The sequence below is a fragment of the Pezoporus flaviventris genome, unplaced genomic scaffold, assembly GCF_033815535.1.
Source record: "Pezoporus flaviventris isolate CSIRO_AGI_PZ_B2104156 unplaced genomic scaffold, CSIRO_AGI_Pfla_v1 ptg000007l, whole genome shotgun sequence".
Taxonomy (NCBI): Eukaryota; Metazoa; Chordata; class Aves; order Psittaciformes; family Psittacidae; genus Pezoporus; species Pezoporus flaviventris.
This window is the reverse complement of record NW_026892555.1, coordinates 93,860,544-93,883,356: the sequence shown is the minus strand read 5'-3', so window position 1 is coordinate 93,883,356 and position 22,813 is coordinate 93,860,544. Positions and strand designations below refer to the sequence as shown.

Here is a 22,813-nt window from a genome sequence, read left to right as displayed (position 1 = left end):
ACGGAACGCGCGGCCCGCACCTCCTGCGGAGCGGGGAGCTCCGCACCGGCGGCAGCGCTCGCTGATCGCCGCCACCCATCCCATCGCCTAGCCGCGGAGTAATAGGGAGGGCAGACGCGTTGCCCTCACTGCCTGCTTTCCCTGCGTTCCGCCAGCGGCCACTCAGGCACGCCGCAGCCCCGTGACCCCTGGCTGAGGGGTCCTGTCCGGCCCCGCCGGCTCCCCTGGGAGCAGGAGGGGCCGCGAGGGGCGGGGAAAGCGGTACCCGGCCGGTGGGCAAGGACCAGCCTCCCGAGCGCGGAGGTACAACCGCGCCTAACCCTGTCCCCCCATCCCCCGCCGCCTCTGGGGCCCTTCGGAGGGTTCAAGGGGCGTTTCGAGATGCGTTTTCATCCCATTTTCCGGCCCCTCCGCCCTGCCATGGTCAGTGGTAACAACAGGGCGGCGGTGAGAGGCGCTGTGAGGCACCGCTTCAGGCCTCGCGGCGTCAAATAACCCAGTACTCAGGTAAAGGGTTGGTGAGGCCGTAAAAACACTGGCAACGTTACTGCCCCAAAGATTCCTCACACCATCCGTCAGGCCAGGGACCGAAAAGGCTGTTAGACAAAACAGCTGTGAAAATTTCTGTTCCACACACCAGCAGTTAAAAACACTTGTTAAATCAGAAACAAAAAACAATGGTTGAAAACAGCTGAAATGTGTGAAAAAGAGGTCTAAAAATAACTAAGATATTTTTGCAAGAAAATTTACAGTGGGATCCTTTAGCAGGGTTTCTAATTGGTTTGAGAACAAGCTTTGAATATTAGGATCCCACATGGGACACAGGCTACTACACTGTCACAAAGTGCTGAGAAAAATCCTGAAATCCAGGTACCCCCTTGGGTAGGTCACCTACATGACCAAGAACATTTGCAAAGATACAACCTAAATTATTGCTTTGGTTGCAAAAATAATACATTGTTTCCTCTTTCAGCCTCTGGTAAGCACTGGATAAAATACCGCTCTGTACTAAGTTGACGAGACTCAGTGACATCAGTGGTGTTTCTCACTTTTACACTTAGTGTGTAGTAAATCATGCTATGTTTACCCCCCACACTACCCCAAAGCTCACATCAAATCTGTTCTACCATACACCATCAACATCTGTGGAAAAAGGGATTCACAGTGGTTTGGGTGTTTGGCTTTATCTACACCCCTGGTACCCATGTGCAGCAGTGGGAAAAACGGGGTCTGGGAGCAGCCAGTGGCTCCTGGCTGCTCCACCTGTAAGCATGCTATCCAAAGGATTTCAGTCCCAGCTATTATGTTTTACATATAAATCTCAATTTGTTTAAACTACAAAGCAAGTAAAATATTCTCATGTTTCAAGATACAGGTTAAAGCAGGAAAAATACAAACTAAACTCAGAGACATGGAAAGAAAAAAGCTTTAGAGAAGCTTTTCACCCAGTTGTGTCACAGTGTGCCATGGCTAAAATCATCTTCAGGTGAGCTAAGCATTATCTTGATGAAAGCAGTCACCTCAATTTAATCTTGCTTCAAAAAGCATGAACATGGGATGGCCAGAAGAGTATTATTTCCTGAAGGAAAGAACACTTTACAAAAGGGCAATTTAGAATTGCTTAATAAAGCAAGTGCAAGAACACGATGTGAAACTCTATAAAATCATTTTACTACAATTTCTTGGCTGTTTCCTTAAAGTTAATTACTTCCACCCCTAATCCTCCAGTGCAGGACTGGAAGCACCTTCCAGGGCCCCACATTTTTAAGCCTAGGTGTAAAGTGTGAGCACTCAGCTTCCACCTAAAAGGCGGGTTGAAGCGCACTGGCCAGATTTCTCCACGTTTTACAAGTGAAAAAAACCCTCGAAACTTCATTCCTTTTCCTGCAGGCTTCGTAGGGCCGGGGGACGCGAGGTGGCAGCGCTGAGCCTCTTCTGCCAGACGTGGGAAAACGCGAGATACCCAACCCGGGACCTTTATTTTATATTATTACTATCATTATTTCCCCTCATGGTTGTACTGAGCGGCACAGCACCACAAGTTTCTAACTGGAATTCAGCAGGTTTGCATGACAGAGCAGCTGTGCCCACACATTCACACCCACTTGGCTACCGACGATAAACCCCGGGGGGAGCGGGGGGTGGGGAAGGGCACAGTCACCCTGACCCCTCTCCCACGCGTGGGACTGCGGCCCGACACCGGCGGCTCGCCCGGCTCACGGAGCAGGGTAACCTCATCCGGGGGAAAGCGTCCGGGCACATCAGCAGCAGCAGCAGCAGCAGCAGCACCACCGTGCGCTCCGGGCACCGACCACGGGCTTCCTGTGCAAATCGCACTACAGTCCCCACCGGTTAAAATGCCTTAAGAATACGCAGATTTAGCAAAGAGGCAGATTCCCCCCCCCCCCCCCCCCTTAAACCGAGGATTACTGGCTCTCAGGCATATTTAACTGCAGCCCTTGCCGTTGATCTTTTCCACACCCCCAGCTCCGCAGGCTGTGAGAAACGCTCTGGAGTTGAGTCTGGCTGAGCTTTCGGAAGGCAAACCCTCCCTCCCGCGAAACGTGTTCCTGCGTGCCCTCGCCGGCTCCTTTCCCGGGAGGGAGAGCTGCCCGGGCGGCCGCCCCGCTGGGCCGAGGAGTCCCTGCAGCTTTACCGGCCACCTTTCGGCCCCGGGAACCAGCGAGCTCGCCCCTCCGCCGGACCGGGCGGGTTAATTAACGCTCACAGTAACTGCGTGCTACGCACAAAGTGTACCTCCTCTCCCTAACCAGCCCCTCCTCGCTCAGCGCAACTCCGACCTCCAGCGCCCCCCTTCACCCCGGCAGGGGACTGTCCACACGGGCGGGCACGACTCTTCTCCCGCGGAATGACCCTCCCGCGTTGCAGGGGATGCGCGGACGCGGGAGTGGGGAAGAGGAGCCTGCCTCCCGCGGGGGAGGGTGCTCCGCGGCCGCGCACCGCCCGCCGCGCGGTAGGGAGGGAAGGGGAGGTGCCGGGAGCTGTGCGGCTCTCCGCGCCCCCCCGCGGAAAGGTCCCCGAGCAGGGCGCGCTTTTCACGCAACAAGCGGGGCCGTCCACCCGGGCACGGCCTGAGCAGCAGCTAGCAGCAGCAGCAGGGCAGTCACTAGAGAGGAAACACTGCGGGCAATTAAGGCGATTCCCGTCGCTCTGTGGCAGGCATCCTCTAGGCGGGGAAAGGCGGCACCTTATTTTCCTTAAAAAAAAAAAAAAGCAACACAAAATCCAAACCAACCTGTATTACTTCTGAGTGTTTTTCTGTCTGTAACATTCACCTCTAACATATATTTTGCCTTGACACTCTATGCTGCATTTAAATAGGTGTAGTGGGGTGATTTTAGCCTTTTGAACTGGAAAGGACTAGGCCACAGCAGAGGGATGCTGCTGAAGAGCCTTTCCCACCATCTTTCTGTTGCCTATTTTGATCCAAGGAGAACAGAGTTGGCAAGATACTTGCCATTAAAGGGAAAAAAGACCTGGCTTTTAAAATATCATGATGATAGTGGGTGATCAGGTGATCATGTTCAAAGAAGATGAGCATGCTTAGGGCTCAGAGGTGGAAGCTGAGATGAAAGTGAGCCCTCCTTCATCCTGTTTGCAAGCAGAAAACTCCATTGTACAACTGCGTCACTCAGGTTCACAGAGTACCTTTATTCAGCGTGATTCATAAACACTTTGAACTCTCCCCAGTGGCTTTGCGGAGAAGAACTTTTATTACTGGGAAGCATTTTATAGAGGATATTTAGGAGTGAAAATCTGTTGCCTAAAGTTGCATGGTATCGTTTCCTTCAAAACTGTATATTCACTTACGTTTTAGCTGAAGACAAGCCTTCACAGAGATACTCAGTGCTCTTGTTATGAGAATGCCAAGACATTTCTAGCTCATTTAATACAATAAGTAGGTAAGAAGCCATTTGCGTATATATATTTATATTAATTCAGATATTAATCACTTATATGGAAATGTCTGGTTTTGGGAAGGCAGAAGCACCTCTCCAGAGATTTTTAATAAGAAAATATGATAATACTGTCTATCCTTTATCCACGTTTGGGACTTTTGAAGTTTTAATTTGTGTTATTCTTAGAGAACAAGTTCAAAAAGCTCTGTAAAAAAAAAGGGGGGGGGGGGGGGGGAGGAGGAAGAAACTTGGAAAAACACATTGTTTGCATTTACTTAAAAGGAGAATTGCAACCCCTAGCCAATCCTATAGGATTTAGTAAACTTTGGGTTTGGCTTTTTTAAGCTTCATATAAGGAAAGGTTTTTCTTCAGTTTTAAAGCTTTTTTGGCAAGGCTTTCCTGCAAAGTGAAAAGCAGCACAGCCACAAGGTTGAAGAGGAATTACTGGTCTGCTACATATGTAGCAGCAGATTGCATATTCATGAGGTGCAGCTGCCAGGAAGGCCACCCCAGGCTGAGTAGCTCAGAGGAGAGCCAGGGCTGGGGAGCAGCGGCTGGTGGGTGCCTGCAGCCATCCCTCGGGCAAGGCCGAGCCTCTTCCCTGTGGTGGACTGGGGAAGGACCACTCTGCTCTTTCTGAGTGCTGCACTTTTTGAGCATGCTCATCTGTTCGGCCCCTCACGTTCCCTCCCAGTCACCTGTACTTGTCTTTCCTGCTTGCTCTCACCTTCCCTTGCCTTCTACAAGCTTATCGCTACCACATTCATAACGTTCAGCTCGTCTTTTCCTGCCATCTCTATGAACAAGCAAGCAGCTGCAAGAAGACAGTTTGCCAGAAGCCCACATAGTACCAAGAATGAGGTAATATTGCTACCCACTTCCACAGAATCATGATGTCACCCAGATGTTAGTGTCATCGATAAGCTGGAGCTACAAAGACACTGTGAACTGAATTAAATTTGGGTTGGTTTTAAAGATCATTTAGTGGGATGTTGCATACTATTTAATTGAGTGTATGACTGATTTCTTGTGCTGAGCACAATGTTGCTTATACTTAGTACTCCTGGAAAGGAGGCAAAAGGTAATCCTTGTGGACACAGGAAAAAGGGTTCTCCTAAAATTTAGCATTTCTAACTTGTTTCTTGTGAGAACATTTCTTGAGTGATGTATTAAAGGTAATTTAATAACAATAATAAAATCTTGCATAGGTTCTGTGAAGTCCTTCAGCAGCCTGTGGACAGTTATCCATGCACTCTAAAGACAGTCCTGGCAGAGGGAGACAGACTCTGGAGCCGCACCTGGCTTCTGACTCACCATAAAATGGTCACCCAGGCAGATACACAGCTGACATGTAAGCTTTGTGGAGGCTTTCTGCAGAGCTTTCTCCAGAGGAGCCTGTCATCAAATAACACTGTTTACTGTTCAAAACAGAACGGTGGTGGTAATAACTGTGATTATTTCAAATTTCCTTAATTTTAGGATCTCCTGAGGCACGGAAATAACTGTGACTAAAACCAGCAGTGTCATGCCATTAAGACTGGTCTTAAGAGTGGCCTATCATTTTCTGATATTTCAACTTTAGGCAATGTTTAGTATTTTTTATCATAAAATTGTCTCTGTATCCAAAAATTCACCCTTTCGTTCATCCCTGTAGTCTTCAGACATAACGGGTCTGGTAGGTAGGGACATACCAGGTTCTGGTAGGAAGAGGAAAAAATACATTTTCATCTAAAAAGAATGAGAGAAAAAAGTACGTTTCTTACAATTTTCTCCTTTTGTGCTCAGGACAAATACAAGTCTGGCTTTCTTCCTGGTTTCCTTCCTTATAATTGTTCTTAATGATGGTGGTGGTGTGACAGTTACAAGTAGTTTTGTTTTGGTTTTTTTTTTTTTTGTTAATCTTTTCTGAATAGATTGCTCAAATGATACCATTCTGTACTTGCCAGGGCCTGTTCTACAGTCTCTGTCACCTACCTTGCTTATGCTGCTTGTACAGAAAAAGGTTACTGATTTAATATTAAATACGAATATTTATTTAAAAAAAAAACTATTTCAAAAGCTTGTTTTCTCTAAGAATTGTATTTTTCTGAAGAGAGTATCAGAAAAAGGTGGCAGAGCTCTACACTACCTTATGTAATTCTGATCTCGCTGTCACACTCAAGAAGCATATATATGAGTGATATCAACTTGCAGGTGTTCTCAAGTGAGGCAGGATGTCTGAATTTGCATTGCTTTATAGAGTCTGTATTTAAGTTTGATTAATTGGTATCAGAAATAACAAATTATCTGTGTGGAACCTCAGGAAGCTAGAATATTATACAGTGTTTCATAGTACAAGAATCATGCAATTTCCATGTATTATTCAAAAATTCTAATCCTCGACTCATGTGCTTCACCAATACACAAAGTCTGGTATCTAATCTGAGTGTCCGAAATGAATTTAAAAAAGCCCAAACTGTTGAATTTTGGCTTGTAAAACTACTGATTTATTGAACACTGTAAAAGAGGATGCTAGTGTATAGTCATTTTGTGGATTATAAATACAATAGTTGAAAAATGTGAAAAATATTGCACTCCTGCTATTCAAAGCTTTCCTGTGAAAGAGCTAAACAGCCCTTAGTTTGGCTCAGCAGGACTGCCTTTGAAATTCAAGGTGTTAATCCTGTTGATATTTCAGACAACATCCCTATATTCAAGAAAGACGTTGTGTGCCCCAGTGCGGGGTGGGGGAGTAGGGGGGGAAAGGGTTGAGGCACTTATGTTATCTCAATGCAGATCTTGGGCTTTTCCTCATGCTCTCAGCCCCGTGACAGAAAGTTCCTTCTCATGCCTCTGCTGGTGTGGCACAGAAGTTACGTGGTTCTCAGATAGATATTTTGTGCAAGGTGGAAGTAACGGGTACAAGACTGCATCTTATGTATCTTACACCGGGTGTACAAGTAATGCTCATTCCAGCAGTGTACAACTGTCAAAGAACATCTCTGAGGCACTGCGGCATGTTGCTAATAAGGGCACATACATATCCACAGACATTGTCCTGAAGACTTCTGTTTATGACCTTTTCTCCCTGTGTATATAAAAAGGGGAATAAAACCTAAACCCACTGTCAAAAACAATGGTGAGAGCGCTGGGGAAAAAAAAACAATATTTAGACTAGAGAGCTAAACCAGACAGAAGATGACCAAGTTCCTATAGACACTGGAGGCACTTGCTTTTTAGGATAGATGTACACTGCAGACTATAGCATTAAAAATACCTGAAACTGTAATCAAGTCATCTTGCATACCAGGCAGGTACATAGATGCTTCTAAATTTTCACCCTTGATTTATGTGTCACATCAGCTGTGATTCAAGAGTGGCTCCTGTTCTCCAATGTATTTATATAGCAGCTGGGAATGGGTTGTGGTGCAGGTGTGCCCTGCTCTACTTTTGTTCTACTGCTTCTCTGTGCACAGCTTTGTTTCCAACTTCTCCTGGGGTGAAGGCTCTTCAAGGCAGGTGCCAGCAGACTTTTGGCTCCTTTGCATAGCTCCACTAGCCCACAGCTTACCATGTCTTGAACCTTCTGCTTCCCTGTTCTCAGCATCACTCTAATTTGTTCTAACTTCTGCACTAATTTGTTTTTTAATCATGTAAAGGAAACTTGAACAGCATTCACCCTTGTGCATTAAAAAATTCACACAAAAATATCTCACGTGGCAAAAAATTTACCTATGGAGATTTCATCTCCAGAAATTTACCTCTGGAGATTTCATCTCCAGAATCACATGGAGCAAGTGAGCAGATAAATTGCCACCTACTGATGAAGAGAAAAATCATCTAGAGTTTAAGCTTTCTCAAGTAATCTATTTTTGGTTTTCCATTTTCTTATCCTAGAAATATAATACCATCTTTACTGCTATAAACGGAAGAAGTTCTGCTGTTCTTACATAGATATATGCTGATGTATTTTGCAATCTTATATACTCCATATCTATATTCAGTAACTGGGGTTTCAAAATGCATGCTGTACATTCTAGTGTTAAATGGGCTGCTGCTCAGAAAAGCTCAACATGTAATGCCAAAATCACTGCAAACTAGGGGAGCAGAAGTGGTATCTGATTGCTGTTTGGGTTGTTCAGATTCCTAAGCAAATCCAGCCATGAAAGGATATCTGACACCCGACTATCTCACAGACATGGTGATCCTGCAACTAAGACATTTGATTGCATTTACCATTTTTTGACTGCAATTGTTTTCCTTTTGGAACACAGGGTAACACTACTATATTAAGCACTTGCTGACAGGAGCAGTGGAATCTGTTGTTTAATGAGGCTGTAATATCGCATGCATACATAAAGTGTGATATGCCACTACTTAAAAGAGAGCCCTCCATACTGACACTGTCATTTGTAACAGGGACAAATTATAGCACAGGTACACTGTCAGCGCTATGGTAGAGCAGTTTTTCAGGTTTTGTTAATACAGTAGAGGACAGTATCTAGCTGGAGTAAAAAAATCATTGAATCATAGAATGGTTACGGTTGGAAAAGGCCTTATGATCATCTAGTTCCAAAAACCCTGCTATGGGCAAAAAGCTCCTTATTTACCATTCTGTTTTTTGATTCTTCAAATTGACTTGTATGTGGTCTGGCTGCACACTTGGCAAGTCCAAGTGACCCTTCAGATGCTTCTCAGGCAGCAGTGCTCAGTTGCATCTTCCCACAAGAAAGCAGGAATACTTCCTGCAGGTTTAGGAAGCAGTGCCTCACTGTCCTGCACCCAGGAACAGTGAGTGGTCAGTCATCCACCAGCTCATTGGCGCTGCCTTGCTGCAGAGGAGGAGGCCCTTGCTAGGCGGTCCTTGGGCCATAAAAGGTTTACTGCCCCACAGCTGCCTTCCCTGGGGAGAAGCCAACCCCAGCAGTGATGTGAGGAGTGGGACAGCAGCTCTGGAGGGGCAGCTGCTGCTTTGGGGGGGGGGGGGGGGGGGGGGGGGCATGCCAGAAGTTTTGCATGCCTTGGTCTGTGTGATAGCCCCATGTTCCTATTCACAGCAGCCCCTCTGCTTCCTTTTCGACGCCTGCTCATGAGTAGGCGAAGCAGCATCTGCATGTGGCACATGCAATAAGCCTCCTCTGTGGTTTTTCTAGCCTAAAAATAAGGGGAGCTGTTAGTAAGGAGCTGCTGGTGACTCCCTCAAGGGGTAAAAATTGACTGCTGTAGCTGTTGTTATGTTAACTTATATTTCTATCGTATTTTTGTTCAAAAACATAGAAAGACTTGCAAGGCCTTTGCAGTCTCTCTGTATAAAACAAACACATTTAGATGACTTGTTCTGTCCACACTGGTGAGATACAGTCTCATTTATTTGACTTACTCCTTCTCCCTTTAAAAGTTAGCAAACACTGGGGCAAACTCTGCAAAAACTGAAAAAACAGATCTGCTACCTACAAGTTTTGCTTTATTATTTCCTCTATTATTTACCAAAAGAAGAAAAAAAAACCAACCAACAACAGTTACTCTGCATTTATCACAGTGACTAGTAGGAAGCATGTGATTCTTATGGTAAGCAGCAATTTACAGATGGCCAGGTGCAATCAACATATCTAATCTTATCGCGCATTTGTTTTATTCACAGCTGCAACAGTTGGTGTCAGTTAATAGGTTACCAACCATGAAGTATACTTATTTCCTTTTATCCTGCTTCAGGGCTACAGAAGTGATTTGTAAACTGTCCTAGCTGTTGAATTTACATTTAATTTTCGTGTGCGTGGCTTTGTTGTTACTTAGTTTGTGCTACTTAGAAAGAAAATGAAAATGTCTTTCAGAGAATCCGTTTGATTAATTTCTTTTCTAGGGATTTAGACTCTTTTAAAACATGTGTTTGCTCTCTAGGTTTCTAATCTAAGGTAGAACACAAGTGATTTGTCAAGTATAAATGTTTTTTTCTTTGTCTGTTTTATGAGAATGATCTGTCATTGATAAGGGCTCAGTTTTGCCTACTTAGTTCCATCAAGTCACGTAGTGGATTTGCTGTCACCCTTCTGAATAATCAAACACAATCTGTAAAAACTGAATTTTAAATAGCAGTCATAAAAAAATAAGTATTACATTCTCTTAGTTTTATAGCTCACACTGTGGACACTGGGATGTATAGATATATATACACAGCAGTAAACATACCACATAACCTCCGAAGCTCTCTATATTCTGGTACAAAATTAAAGAGCTTGTTTAAAATAAATGTATTTCGTCCTTACCAATGAGTCATGTCCAGTTTTTGTAATGGAGTCACAATCTTGATTGTGTCAATTTTCTGCTTTCACTTACATCAAGACGCCTTTGTGTTAAATAAAGAGTGATACAGTAGTAATTCCTCTACAATTTACATGCTTCTGTATCTTTTGCTTACATGTATCTTCAAATTTGCTTCCCAACAAAAGGAGTTTTAATAGCAAAGAGTACAGCTATTAGCACTTGTCAATGTAAGTTCTTGAAAGTAAATGTACTTCTTGAAAGTAAAGAAGTTGCACATGTAAGTGTGTTTAACAGAAAAGAGAAATAAAGAGAAAAGAATCCCAAGTTTTGATCCTGATTGTGGTTTTAAAATGCATGACCAGCAGTGTCTTATCATTGGCACAGAGCAGCATACATACCTAGTAATTGGCAACCATTAAATGCATTAATTTAATGGTCCTGAACAAATAACTGCAGGGACTAATTTGCCTATTCAGATTAGCTCCTTTCTCTGCACACAATGTTTTTTGGTGGATTGAAATTCCCTCTGATTTTTTATTCTGAATTACATTTTCAATTTTTAACACATTTTTGTTGATCTGATACTTAATCCTAGCACTATATTTGCATTGCTGTATAAAAACATGGAAAAGAAGATCTTTGTTCAAAAAGCCGATTAGTAGTTCTTCATAAATCGAGGATCTAAGGTGAAGGCTTTAAAACGTTTTGTAAATTTATAAACAATGACTGCATGCATGCAGACTAGATTTTGTACAGACTGACCTTTTTTTCTCCACTAGCCTGACCTCAAAGACTCATGTTCATACTCCTTCTTATTGCTCATTATATTACTGCAGATGGGAAGGCTTCTGCCAGTGAGGCTAAAATCCTTCTAGATATATCTACATCAATTACTCTGTCACTGGGGTTGGAGACAGGATTATGCAGACTGATTAATACATTGTAAAAATGTATGAATTTACAGTTAGGCAAATAAAGCCTTTATAGCAATTTTTAAGCTACCAGCTTAAGGAGCTTTTGTTGTTTCAAAGTGAAACTACTGCCTTAACTGATCTACTTGCTAAATCTGAACTTAACTTTCAGAGATGGAATATTTGAATAATTGACTGCTTATGCTTAGCCATGCTAATTCCACTCCGAAATAGAAGTTATTAATGCATATATGGATGTCTACCTGTTGTAACGGTCGGTATTTCATACTGAGTTCACTCACTATCTGCAGTGTGGGGATTGGGGTGCATTTGGTCTTAGTAAAAGTAGTCCACTGAAGGAAGATTTAGTCTTAGGAAGTGCAGGGTTCATATAATTTTCTCTAGAAACATGGGTGAATGCATGGCTGAAAAGGATTCAACATGTGAGAGAAATGCTATTCTCTGCCTCCCCATATCAGTTCAAAGTTCAGAACAAACCACCTGGTACTAAAATACTTATCAATCGTCACCTTCATGTCTAACTATTCTGTTACTATTTGAATGTGGTCAACTTTCTAATGTGAGACAATACTTCATAAAACTGCCTAATCTGGTGTATTCTCTAGGGAGTGTTTTATTTTGTTTTTACCTTTTATAATGCTGAGCACAGTCTGACTACGAATATTATGTGATCAGTCCTCAAAGCCATACTTCATTTTAGTGGCAGCAGTGACCTTGACCTTGAACTCACCTGGCTTTCCTGTGCCACAAGACTTTTGGCTTTTGCCCTTTTATTGTAGGTGCACCGGGGTATTTCGGCCCTGGATTTTCATCAGTTTGGGACTTGCATTACTTATATTCAGTAATCTTCTCAAGTCAGTCTGAGATCTTTCTGCAAATTTGCCAGTTTAGAACTTGAAATGCAATTGGATTAATTTTGCTTTTTAATGACTAAGCACACCATTATTTTAATAATGGCAGTTCAGGCACCCAAGTAGTAATTATTCCTGACAGTTCTACAGGTGAGCATATCTAGCTCAGAATATATTACTGAACACGTGTTCTGGTAGACTTCAGAGCAAGCAAACGCAACTGACTTACTTTTACCCTCACAGAGCCTTATTTTCTATTAAGGACTATTTCGTTGAATTACAGCATTTAGATTTGTGAAGTAACCTTCTTTCTTTTCTCTTTGGGTGGAGTTTTATGAGGAAGGGCAAGAAAAGATCTTTCCTTCCTTAATCTGTTAAAGACACCTAGACTTTGGGCCTTAAAACAAATGCTACAACTCTCAGATGCTGCTTCTGAAGCAAATGGGCATGAACTTCAGCGTTAGCCTCAGATCAAGGGAGTGAGTGCTGTCATTTGAAGGAGGCAGGAACTTCACTTCTATGATTCACTTTCCATTCATGGCAAACCTGTTCGAGACAGACTGCTCCTCCTGCACTTGGCATCATGTATTGCCCAAGGTAGCATGTAAGAGAAAATGTGGCTCTCACTGGTCCGTAAAATATAACAAACCTCACCAGTATCACACAGCAGGAACTCTTCTGTTTGTGCTCCAGACTTCAGGCCTCATACTGTCAGCAAAAGTCCTTTGCTGGAAATATGCTCAGGCAGGAAGACAAGATAGGCCATTGGAGCCAGGAAACAACTTTCCTTTTTGGCACTTAGAGGTCTAAACCGAGACAGGCTGAAGGGACAGATGATACTATTGGTACCTTTGGTACTAATAGTAATAACAGAGTTTTCTGAACAAAAATAGATTAGAGTGGTAAAAAGAAAAAGAGTCTTTGATCCTCATCAGCACAGGCAGTATAATGCACAGATGGAAGTAAATTGTAGATGGGACAAATACACTTCTGTCTTTACAAAAGGTGTATTGTGGTTGCTTAACTCAAACGCTGTGTTAGATAAGATAAAAAATTCTCTAGAGAAACAAAAAGAAGTATTTAGAGGTCAGTTAAGTATTTATATAGTGCCACATAGGCAATTATTAATTAAACTGGAGAAGATGGAGAGATTTCTAGTGTTTGTGAGGTCAGTGAGGCACAGTGTCAGGGAGATCAGCTCTGGGGGCTGCTGAAAATGGAAGGTTTGGGCTGGAAGGAAGCTTATAGAGCAGTCATACAAGGATTGGTCTTGGTGTTGGTTTTATTTAGTATTTCACTAATGATTTGGAAGCACATTAGAGAAATCTGCTTATAAGACAAAGAGGCACTGCAATAGAAAGGAAGATTGGGATAACAAGGAGAACTGGAGTACTGCATGAATGGGGCAGGAGAAATAGGAGAAGAAAGTACAAAGTACAAGTCCAAGCTGGTACAGATTACCAGTAATCATTGTTACTGAGGGGTAAGTGTGCAGTGGCTATAAATGACAAGGGCAGATGGAGCAGTCTGGATATACAAGTGTGTCACAGCAAGATTATCATCTACCAAGGTGCTGCAGCCATAGAAAGCCAGAAATTTAATAATTTCATAAATCACAATGATTCTAAGACCACTTTATGGGTTTTTTTTTCAAGAGGTTGTAGAAACGATTAATACTGTTGTACAAGTCCCTTGGTAAGATACTAGTGAAAAAACCTGCGATACTTGTGATTCATTTTCAGAAAAGATTAATTCAGACTAGTAGAGATTTAGAAAATAGCTACTCTCCAAGGGAGCAGAGAAACCTGATGTATGTATCAAGGTAAAAAAGATTGGCTTCTTTATTTTGTCAGACTAAAGGTGGAGAGAAGATTGGACTTCTGCCTAATTAAAATAATCAGCGAAAGGAAAAACAGCTCTAAAAGAGCTAAGCTAAGAATGGGGTTACCAAAAGATTGAATAGCTATGAAACAGTTACGAGCAAATTGAGAAGTAATTATTAAATCCAAAGTTCCATATGATGAAATTACGTGGAGAGAGCAGGACTATTTAAAACATAATTTAAAATGTCAGCCCAGCAGTCCTTAGAGTATATCTGTAAAGCATTTTTTTATTTTAACCTTAAACTTAGCATTCTATATTTTTTTTTGCACATATTTACTTAAAATATACCATTTTAATATAGAAGAAAAAATATTTTCTTTTGCCAGACAATATGACACTGTTGACGGTATTGCAGCAGCCTTCAATGGTCAGGAAGTGCAAGTACAGGGAAACTCTGTAGCCTCAGGCTGGTTTTTGCTTCCTCAGCATGTCTTGTGCATTGGCCACACCACATACCTAAAGCTGCAAGAGGACAAACCACCATCAGTCACTCTGGAGGTGGAAGAAGAAGAGCCTGGCAGCTCCTAATTTTCCAAAACATTGAATGCCAGACCTTAAATCCCAAACACATGTGAACTTCAGTATTTCAGAAATTCGTAACTAGGTCACATTGTGGAAAATTTTCACAACGATGCAGCTCTTTGGGCTATTTATTATGTATTAAATTATTTCTTAAATTGCCAGTCCATGCTTCAATAAAGCAGTTTCCCAACAGAGCTGCCTGTAAAGTGTGGTGGTGCTGCTGATGTGAACAAGGCATGCTCTTCCTTATTCATGATATCAAAACAGATTTAACCAAAATGTTTCAATAAAATCCTGGCCTTGGCTAGATGTGTGCCAGGAAACATTTCAGCCTTTCTGGGACCACTAGTCTATGCGGATGTGCCAGCCTGCATGGGACTGAGGCCGCAGTTGTAACTGCTGTGTTTCAGCGCCTGGGGCATTAGTCTATTGATAGCAGGAACAAGATTATGTGATTTATGAATAATAAGATGGAGAAACTTTGTGAATGAACTTTGAGAAAAATAGTTGACAGTGATCAGAAAAACCTCCTCCCAGAAAAGTGTTTAAGGCACATTTTAAACATATGTTTAAACACGTTAAAATGATTTTCTTAAAAAAAAAAAAAAAAGTGAAATGAGGCTTCTGTTACTTTGGAACCCATTTAGTTCAGTTTTTAAACTATTTCAGAAAAGAAAAGGGATAAATTCAAGATGAATATTAATTGTATCTAGCAGCCCAACTAGAAGAACTGGTTAAGCTTCCTTTGCTGATTTATTTTTTCTTTAAATCATTCATTATATTGTTGTTTAGCATAATAGCACTTTATAGTTTCAGATAAGATCAGAGATACACTTCATTTTGTGTTGTGTCAAAGACACACAGAAACACGATTCCCATCATCAGACTTCAGAGCAAAGGCCATCCTGCACATAAAACCCTGGCCACGTTAAGCCAATGGGAAAAGATAAGCACTATCATTTTTATTAGATTTCAAAACAAAATGGCACATTTTTATTTCCCCTATGAAAGAAGATTTAAATACTGTTTTCTTTTTGATTGAGTTATATTTGATTTACAGATAGAAGGATAAAACATTATCAAGGGCCATAGGAAATTATAGAAATCATTAAATAGAATGATGCTGAAAATTTAAAGCAAAGAAATATGTAAGTTGTGTGAGACTGTGAAGCACTTTCAGATGGCTTGTGAAAGAGCTTTGGATTTAAATGCATATCTTCTAAGTGATTTGTGCTTGTTATGTACTTAATATAATTGTGTTAGAGTTCCTCTGAGTGGGTGAGAGTCCATCAGGCATAGTTTCCTGCTTCCCAACAGCAAATGCCAACGAAAAACAACGCACAAGAAGCTGGCTAAGTCTAGGGTGGTATTTCCACAGACTCATCCCCCTAGACCCAGCAATTGGCAGTTTGCTTGTCCTACATGGGGAGTGGTGAGTTGCCTGACTGAATTTATGTCAGTGTGAAATTTAAATGTGGTTTACCTCCACAAAAAAGGTGGAATGTTCTCTGGTGAAGGGTGAAACAGAGATTGAAGGTCATTGGGTGTATGGTCCTTATCTGCACAGCAGCCTCCAGAGCTCCAGGTGCTCAAGTCTGAACTTGTTTGCATGTGTGCACTGTTACCTTTGTAATCATGTGTGGGATGGGCCTATCAAAAATCCAAGTACATGTATAGAAGATGGTCCTCTAGGTGTTACCTTCTGGTGCACTTGCATAAAAGAAATGTTTAATTCTTTACACAGGAGCTTATGCACACCATTCTTTCAAGCATACGCAATTTAAAAACTAAATCCTAGTGGTTGTCTTCAGCAACTATATTGAATCCAGTTTTAATCATTACTTCTGAGTAATAATACTTTCTTCTATAAGTAACTTCACAGGTTCAGAAGGGTGAACTATGCTGTAGGTAGTAAAAAATTGCTATACAAATGCAAGGACTTTCACAGATCAACAGTAAAACAAGTTACAGCTCTGCCTGTAAAATGGTTTCTATTAAGCTAGTGAACAAACTGATAATTTGGTTAATTCTGTCTGCATTGCCAGAGCTTCACAGATCCCAGCAGACCCAACATGAAACCTGCATTACATTGTGATTTATTGCCCTACTTATTCTAGAATGTCAGAAAGATAATTTGCAGAGAAAGCTTGCTAAAGCTCATTAAAATACGTGATTTAGTGTTAGGAAAGCTAAGCTGACATCCAGCGTATGGGAAGCCCTGCGTCCAGAAAGGATTGTGCTGTAGGCTCTAACAATTTGCCTGCAGCCAAGCTGGGAGTTCAGGACATTTTCTTTTGACCCTTCAGTCTTTTCCTCAGAGGAGATGGGGATTATCTCCTTGCTGCCTTGCAGCTAAGTGCTTCTTTTGATGCTCTGCAAGGCAGGGTATTTAGACCCTGAACTTTGCACTGCATACATGTAGAACTTCAAGCTGTGACTTGCCAAATCAACACACCTGGATGGGTGGGACAAAAAGCTGAGCTCTTGCCCCTCTAGGCAGGAGAGGTCAGACCAAGTTGCAGTTGTGCCTGGTATGGGAAAGTGAAACAGGCCACATGGCCACCAGAGTTGTGGAACAAGAGAGGAAAAGGTGAAAACTGTGCAAGTTAAAATGAGAAGAAATAGCATAGCATTTAAACTGCTTATTTAATAACTTAATGGGAACAGAAAGAATTAAATTACTAGGTTAGTTGATTATTTAGTTATGTTACACAAGCCCATGGAATATTATCTGAATATTCCTATGCAGATTTGTTTTTACTTTTACTCAAAATGCCAGACATTTGGGTATTGGATAAAATACACAATTTTGTATCACATGGGGCCTGATTGTGAACACACTGCAGATAACAGCTGGCATGGGAGTAGACGTCAAAATAGCAGATCTGCAGTGGCTGTTACATTGAAATAGTTTAGTTTTATTACTGACCACAAGATGGGAAGAGAGTCTTTGTGGCTCTCCTATCACTCCATCTTGGATCAAGAGGGTACTGCTGAAGCACATCTTTCAGTTGTTTCCATTTACACTGCTGATGTTCACATTGTGTAGCCCTTTTGCAGCATGCTCACTGGCTTCCTTTTGGATTACCGTGACCTGGAAGACATGTTCCAAAAGCACACCTAATGTCCATCTGCTCCTGTGGGGTCAGACCACAGTACCAAGTAAAGTTACTACCAAGTAAAACTTGGAACTAGATGATCTTAAGGTCCTTTCCAGCCCTAACTATTTTATGACTCTATGATTCTTTTACCAAGTACCGAGTAAAGCTCCAGAAATTTTACAGGGCCAATACTGGGAGCTAGTAACTAAATACTGCTAGATTTGCTCTATTACTCAGTTGTAAGTGGGCCGCATCACTCACTAATGCCCAGGAGCCCAACCTTTGCCCATCACAGCCTGTATGTCATATACTGCCCTCTATAAACCTAGTGAGTTCCATCCTGAGGGATAATAGGGGCTTTTTTTCAGCTCAAGTTCTCTTGACTGCAAGTCTTTTCCAGACTCCCACTGCTACCCTGATTAGGAACACTCCACCACCATTTCAGAAGCCTGTTTCCTTAGGGGTAGATTTTGAAACTTAGTGCAGAACATGTAGAAAATTAAGTCAATACCTCTGTTTCTTCCCATTTTTAAGTGAGTGAAAATAGAAGTCTGGAATGACTCTAAAGAAAACCACTATTAACAGTCGTGAGTCCATGACCACCCAGTAGTGGAAAGGGGGGGGGGAGGGTGTGAATGTGGGGAGGCTGTTTTAAATCTGGAACTGATTGCATTCACTTTAGCATTTCCCTGCATGTTAGTTTCTATTTCCAATTTTTAATTCCAGTTTTTATTTTTAGCTGGGTGTATTTTAATGGTTTAAATGAAGAAATTGATGCATTTTCTAACTGCAAGCAATAGTGATGATTATAACTGCACTAGGAGCATGGCAATTTTAAATAAAATCATTACATATCAAACACACAAACATAAACAGCCATGTAAGCACTGATGAGAGCTTGGGGTTCCGGTTATAGGTGTGAATTGTTTCTGTTAGAGGATTAGGTTCCTGAAAGTTTGGGGGGGAATTTCAGGTTTCTGGGTGGGCTATAGCAGATTGATGGCTTTTTATCTGCAGACTGCTGCATTTGGCCAATATATTTGGTGCTGTACACTCAGTTTTGTCCTTTTATAGAGGTTCCCCTACTTTATGCCATATTTTTAATTTTTTAATTTCCCTCCAGGATTGTTTCCTCATTCATCCCTGGCACTACTGCAGTCTTTCTCAGCAAATAAAAATACCAACTGAAGCACAAACCCAAGCTGAAAAAGACAGAGGCCCCAGATGGATAATCTCATAGATTATTCCATGATTAATTGTCCCAGATTTATCAAATGCCACATCCAAATAAGGTCAAAGATGTAACCTTCCTCAAGACATGCAACCACCCCTTTGCACAAGCCTTGGTTTCTATCATGGAAAGTTTAAACTGATTTCCAATAGCAAGAGAAAAAAGAAGTAATGTTGATACATTCTGAGCTATGTACTCAACATGCCAAGAAGATCATTAGTGACTGACACCAATGATGTGCCATACAGCAAGATGTCTCTTTTGTGCCTGTCCTTTACTGACATTCCTGTCGCATCCTATTCACCAACCTCCTGCAGTGGCCCTCTCGTGTTTTGGATCAAAAAATTTCCCTGTTATTGTTAGTGGTTTATGCATATTGCCATTTTGCTCTGGTTTTCGCAATTCATTTTGTTTGTATTTTAATCACTAAATGAAAAAAGTTACTCATAGCAGAATAATCAGCATTGCAATATATATGTATTTATCTGTACCTGATTAAATATCATATTTTTAATAGGTTATAAGCCTTAACTCCCAGAGGAAGACTCACAAATTCACTTTATTTCCCTGATTTCACATTTAGGTCTCTACATTAGCTATAAATGTGCAAAACCACATGGAGGTGGTTCCTATTTACTGCATAGCTGAGGAGGCACATGGCTCTTTTTTCTTTCACCATATGGCTGAAGTAACTTGCACATAAGCAATTTGTTCTGATTCAGCTGTTTCAGCAGGAAGGATTTGCAGAAGCAGGATTGGGAAATACACAGGATTCTCTTTCACTTCTGTGGCAAGAGTTATATTTTTAATTAGCCCCTGCTAGTCTTCTGAGGGCAGCTTGTAGAAGTTTAATTCTCTAGCTCAAATTTGAGTCTGACTCGGTAAGGCCATTTTTTATGTGTATGTAGGGACCAGTTCTGAAAGCATTTTCAGGTTTTTAGAAAAGTCAGCTCCTTGGCAAATTCCACTGAAGAAAAGTGAGTGGGATTTTCTTTTCTTTCAGTAGACTTGACTTACATGAAGCTTATTGAAGACACGGGAAGCAGGGAGTGGTAGTCAATATGCTACTTCACTGAAATCTTAAAAGAACCAGCTGTTGGGAGGATTTCATAAAACATGTGTATAGTAGTTTAAATATCTGAAGGCCCAGGGTTTGTACAGTGAGAAGGAATAAAAACCTAAGCCAACTCATAATGGACAGAAAAAAACCTGTAGATTAGTGTATTTCTTGTTACTTGTTTACACAGTAGTATAATTAAAATCAAAGCAATTGGATTTACTAAAATCTGACAAGTAAAAAAAAACAACAAAACAACCAGAGGTCCATTTGAAATAAAGTTCAGTTGATTAAAAAAAATTAGCGTTTAAGAATATAGATTGATTAAAAACTATAACCAACATATAGGGAACGGAGAAAAAGCACAGAACATAAACCAGCCTTATTAATTTGAAGCAATGCTCTGGGATTTTAAAATAATATCAGCTGAATGAACATGGTGTCGCACATATTTAGGAAGGGGGAGCACAACATCCAAATGACTTGCAAAATGTTGTGAATTTGTAATTCAGCGTAATACGTGGGATATATGTGGTGGTGCCTTTAAAATTCAGCTCTAATACAGCATCCTGTCAGCAGTGCTATGGTTAAGAGCCTGTGAGAAAGCATCCCTTTAATGTCATTGGTCTTTCAGATTTCAGTTTAATATTTAAGCTGTTTCTAATTGTGTTCAGCTAAAACTTGGCATACAGTTTATGGACTTGGATGCAACTTTCATTTCAGTAAAAAATAAAATGGGAGGAAAGAGGCAAAATTTTAATCTGTCCTGTTACTGGAATTATTAAGTGGTAAATTAGGTAAAAGTTTCAATGTTTTAGTCACCTTTCTGAAATTTGTCCAAACATGACTTCTTACTCTAAACATGTAGTTTACTCTAAAAATGCAACAGAATGTAATATAGGACACACACGGTTACATAGCCAAGAACTAATCAAAACACTCAACTTTGAACCTTCTGTAACAGACTTTAAGAAAACCAAATTAGGATCTTGTTCATGGGGAGAGATGTGTGTGTTAATGACTAGAAAAGGAGCTCTTCACACAGTTCAGGAAATTGCATTAGCCTTCACCAGCACCAGAAAACCAAAGTGAAAAGTCTGTGTTGGAACCAAACCCTAATGTCGGTTTTAGGAGAGCTCCTGAAGTGTTGTCAGTAGATACACCGCATCCAGCATTTCGCATATCATTGACCCCCAGGGCACTGTCACCAGAGCCAGCTGGCTGCCTTCACTCTTTCCTCAGCAAAGGGTGCAGGTTCCCCCCAGCCTTGCAGGGCTTTGAGGGAGTAAAATGCCTTTGTCTATTCCCAAAGAGACAATGGAATTACAGGGAAAAATAAAAAAAAATGTGGGGAGAAACTTTCAGTTTGTGATTGTTGCAGCTGTAGCTGGTCCCACACAGCTGGTGGCTGGGGAAGAGAAGTACCCGCTCCTGCCCTCTCCCCTCCCATGGCTGCAATGGGTGGTGGAAACGCATCTTCTGCCATCTACAGACCATGTTTCACTTAGGAAGAGCCGCCACCTGCAAGACTCCCTGAAGGAGGACTGGTCATCCAGCTTATCTTGAAGCCAGAGGCCATGGAGAACAGCTCAGCAGAAAAAGACACTTCATTAGCACAGTCAAGACACATTAGTCATCCAGAAAATCCTTTAAGGCAGGAAAACTGGCATCTTTGGCTTCCCAGAGTTTGCCTAGACTTCATGCTTCTTCCTGTCTTCCATCAGAGATCCCAGAATAGCAAATAGCAATATATTCTTGAATATTAAGCATATGGGGCTCAGGAGGCACAGCCCATAATTGAGGAGTGCAGTCCGTTGGTTGTAAGGGGGAGGAGGAGGGCGCAGGCTCCTCCCCACTAGACGTCTGTGCTAATTTTGCTGACTGCAGGAATAGTGGCCTTTGGGGCATTTAATAAAAAATGATTATGGAAGAGACAGGACTGTGGCTATATTACTCATCCATTAACTAGCTATGCATGAGAACAGACACTTCCCTCCCTGAAGCAATATAGCAATGGACATACAGTCATTGCATGGCTGCTCTGCTCTTTGTGTCCTCCAAGGGAACGAATTTTGTTCTGGCTTGAGCAAATACAGCATCTCATAGAACCATAGAATTATAGAATGGTTAGGGCTGGAAAGGATCTTAAGATCATCTAGTTCCAATCTCTCTGCTGCGGGCAGGGACGCTTCACCCTAGACCATGTCACCCAAGGCTCTGTCCAACCTGGCCTTGAACACTGCCAGGGATGTAGCATTTACCACTTCTTTGGGCAGCTTGTTCCAGTGCCTCACCACCCTCACAGTAAAGAACTTCTTCCTTATATCTAACCTGAACTTACCCTGGTTTAGTTTGTCCATTGAGATCAGTGGAAGCTGGTCTGTGCTAGGCCAAAGGTAACACAACATAATATAGATTCCTTCAGTAAGTGATTGACAAGTTGGTTTATAACAATTTCTGATGGGGCTGCTTTAGCTTTAGGTATAATTAAGTAGGAAGACACACGGTGAAGTTTTTCAAAGGCATCCCTGATGTTCCCCAAGGGAACTTTTAAAGTCCTGGGTGGCGGTGGGGCACTTGACTCCTGTTGACTCCAAACTTCAATCAGGTCCCATAACTGTCAGCTGTAACTTTAATGTTCTCCTGTCTGATTTCCCAGAGGCACGAGCAACCAAATGTTCCCAGTGAATTTAGCTGGGAGCTGCAGAGAGTGGTGAAAATCAGTCTAGGTAGTTAGATGCCTCCATAAGAACTCAAAAACATGCTCTTGCCAATTAGGACTCGCCTTTCAGGAGTGTTCACCTGACTACTTTCTCTTTCCTGGAGCATGTCCATAGTCACGGGGGCTGGGGCAGTTAGTAAAAACCCACCAGGTCTTCCTGTAGAAACGTGGTTTACAAGCAATATCTTAAAAATAATTTACCTAACCACTGTTATTAATGGTAGCTCTTGTCATCAACTGTACCATGACCATACTGACTATTTCATGACATAGAGAAAACTGCTCAATAAATGACAAGTTCTGTTTTGAAAAGAAGAAGGAAAGGAGGAAGAGAAAAGACCTGCACACTCCT

General features: G+C 41.7%; 1 long non-coding RNA gene across 1 annotated transcript in view; it reads left to right on the top strand.

The window, feature by feature from the left end:
• LOC133267334 (uncharacterized) overlaps positions 1-22,813 on the top strand; it is a 957,532-nt gene that overhangs the window by 726,993 nt on the left and 207,726 nt on the right. The gene's annotated exons all lie outside the window — the stretch shown is intronic.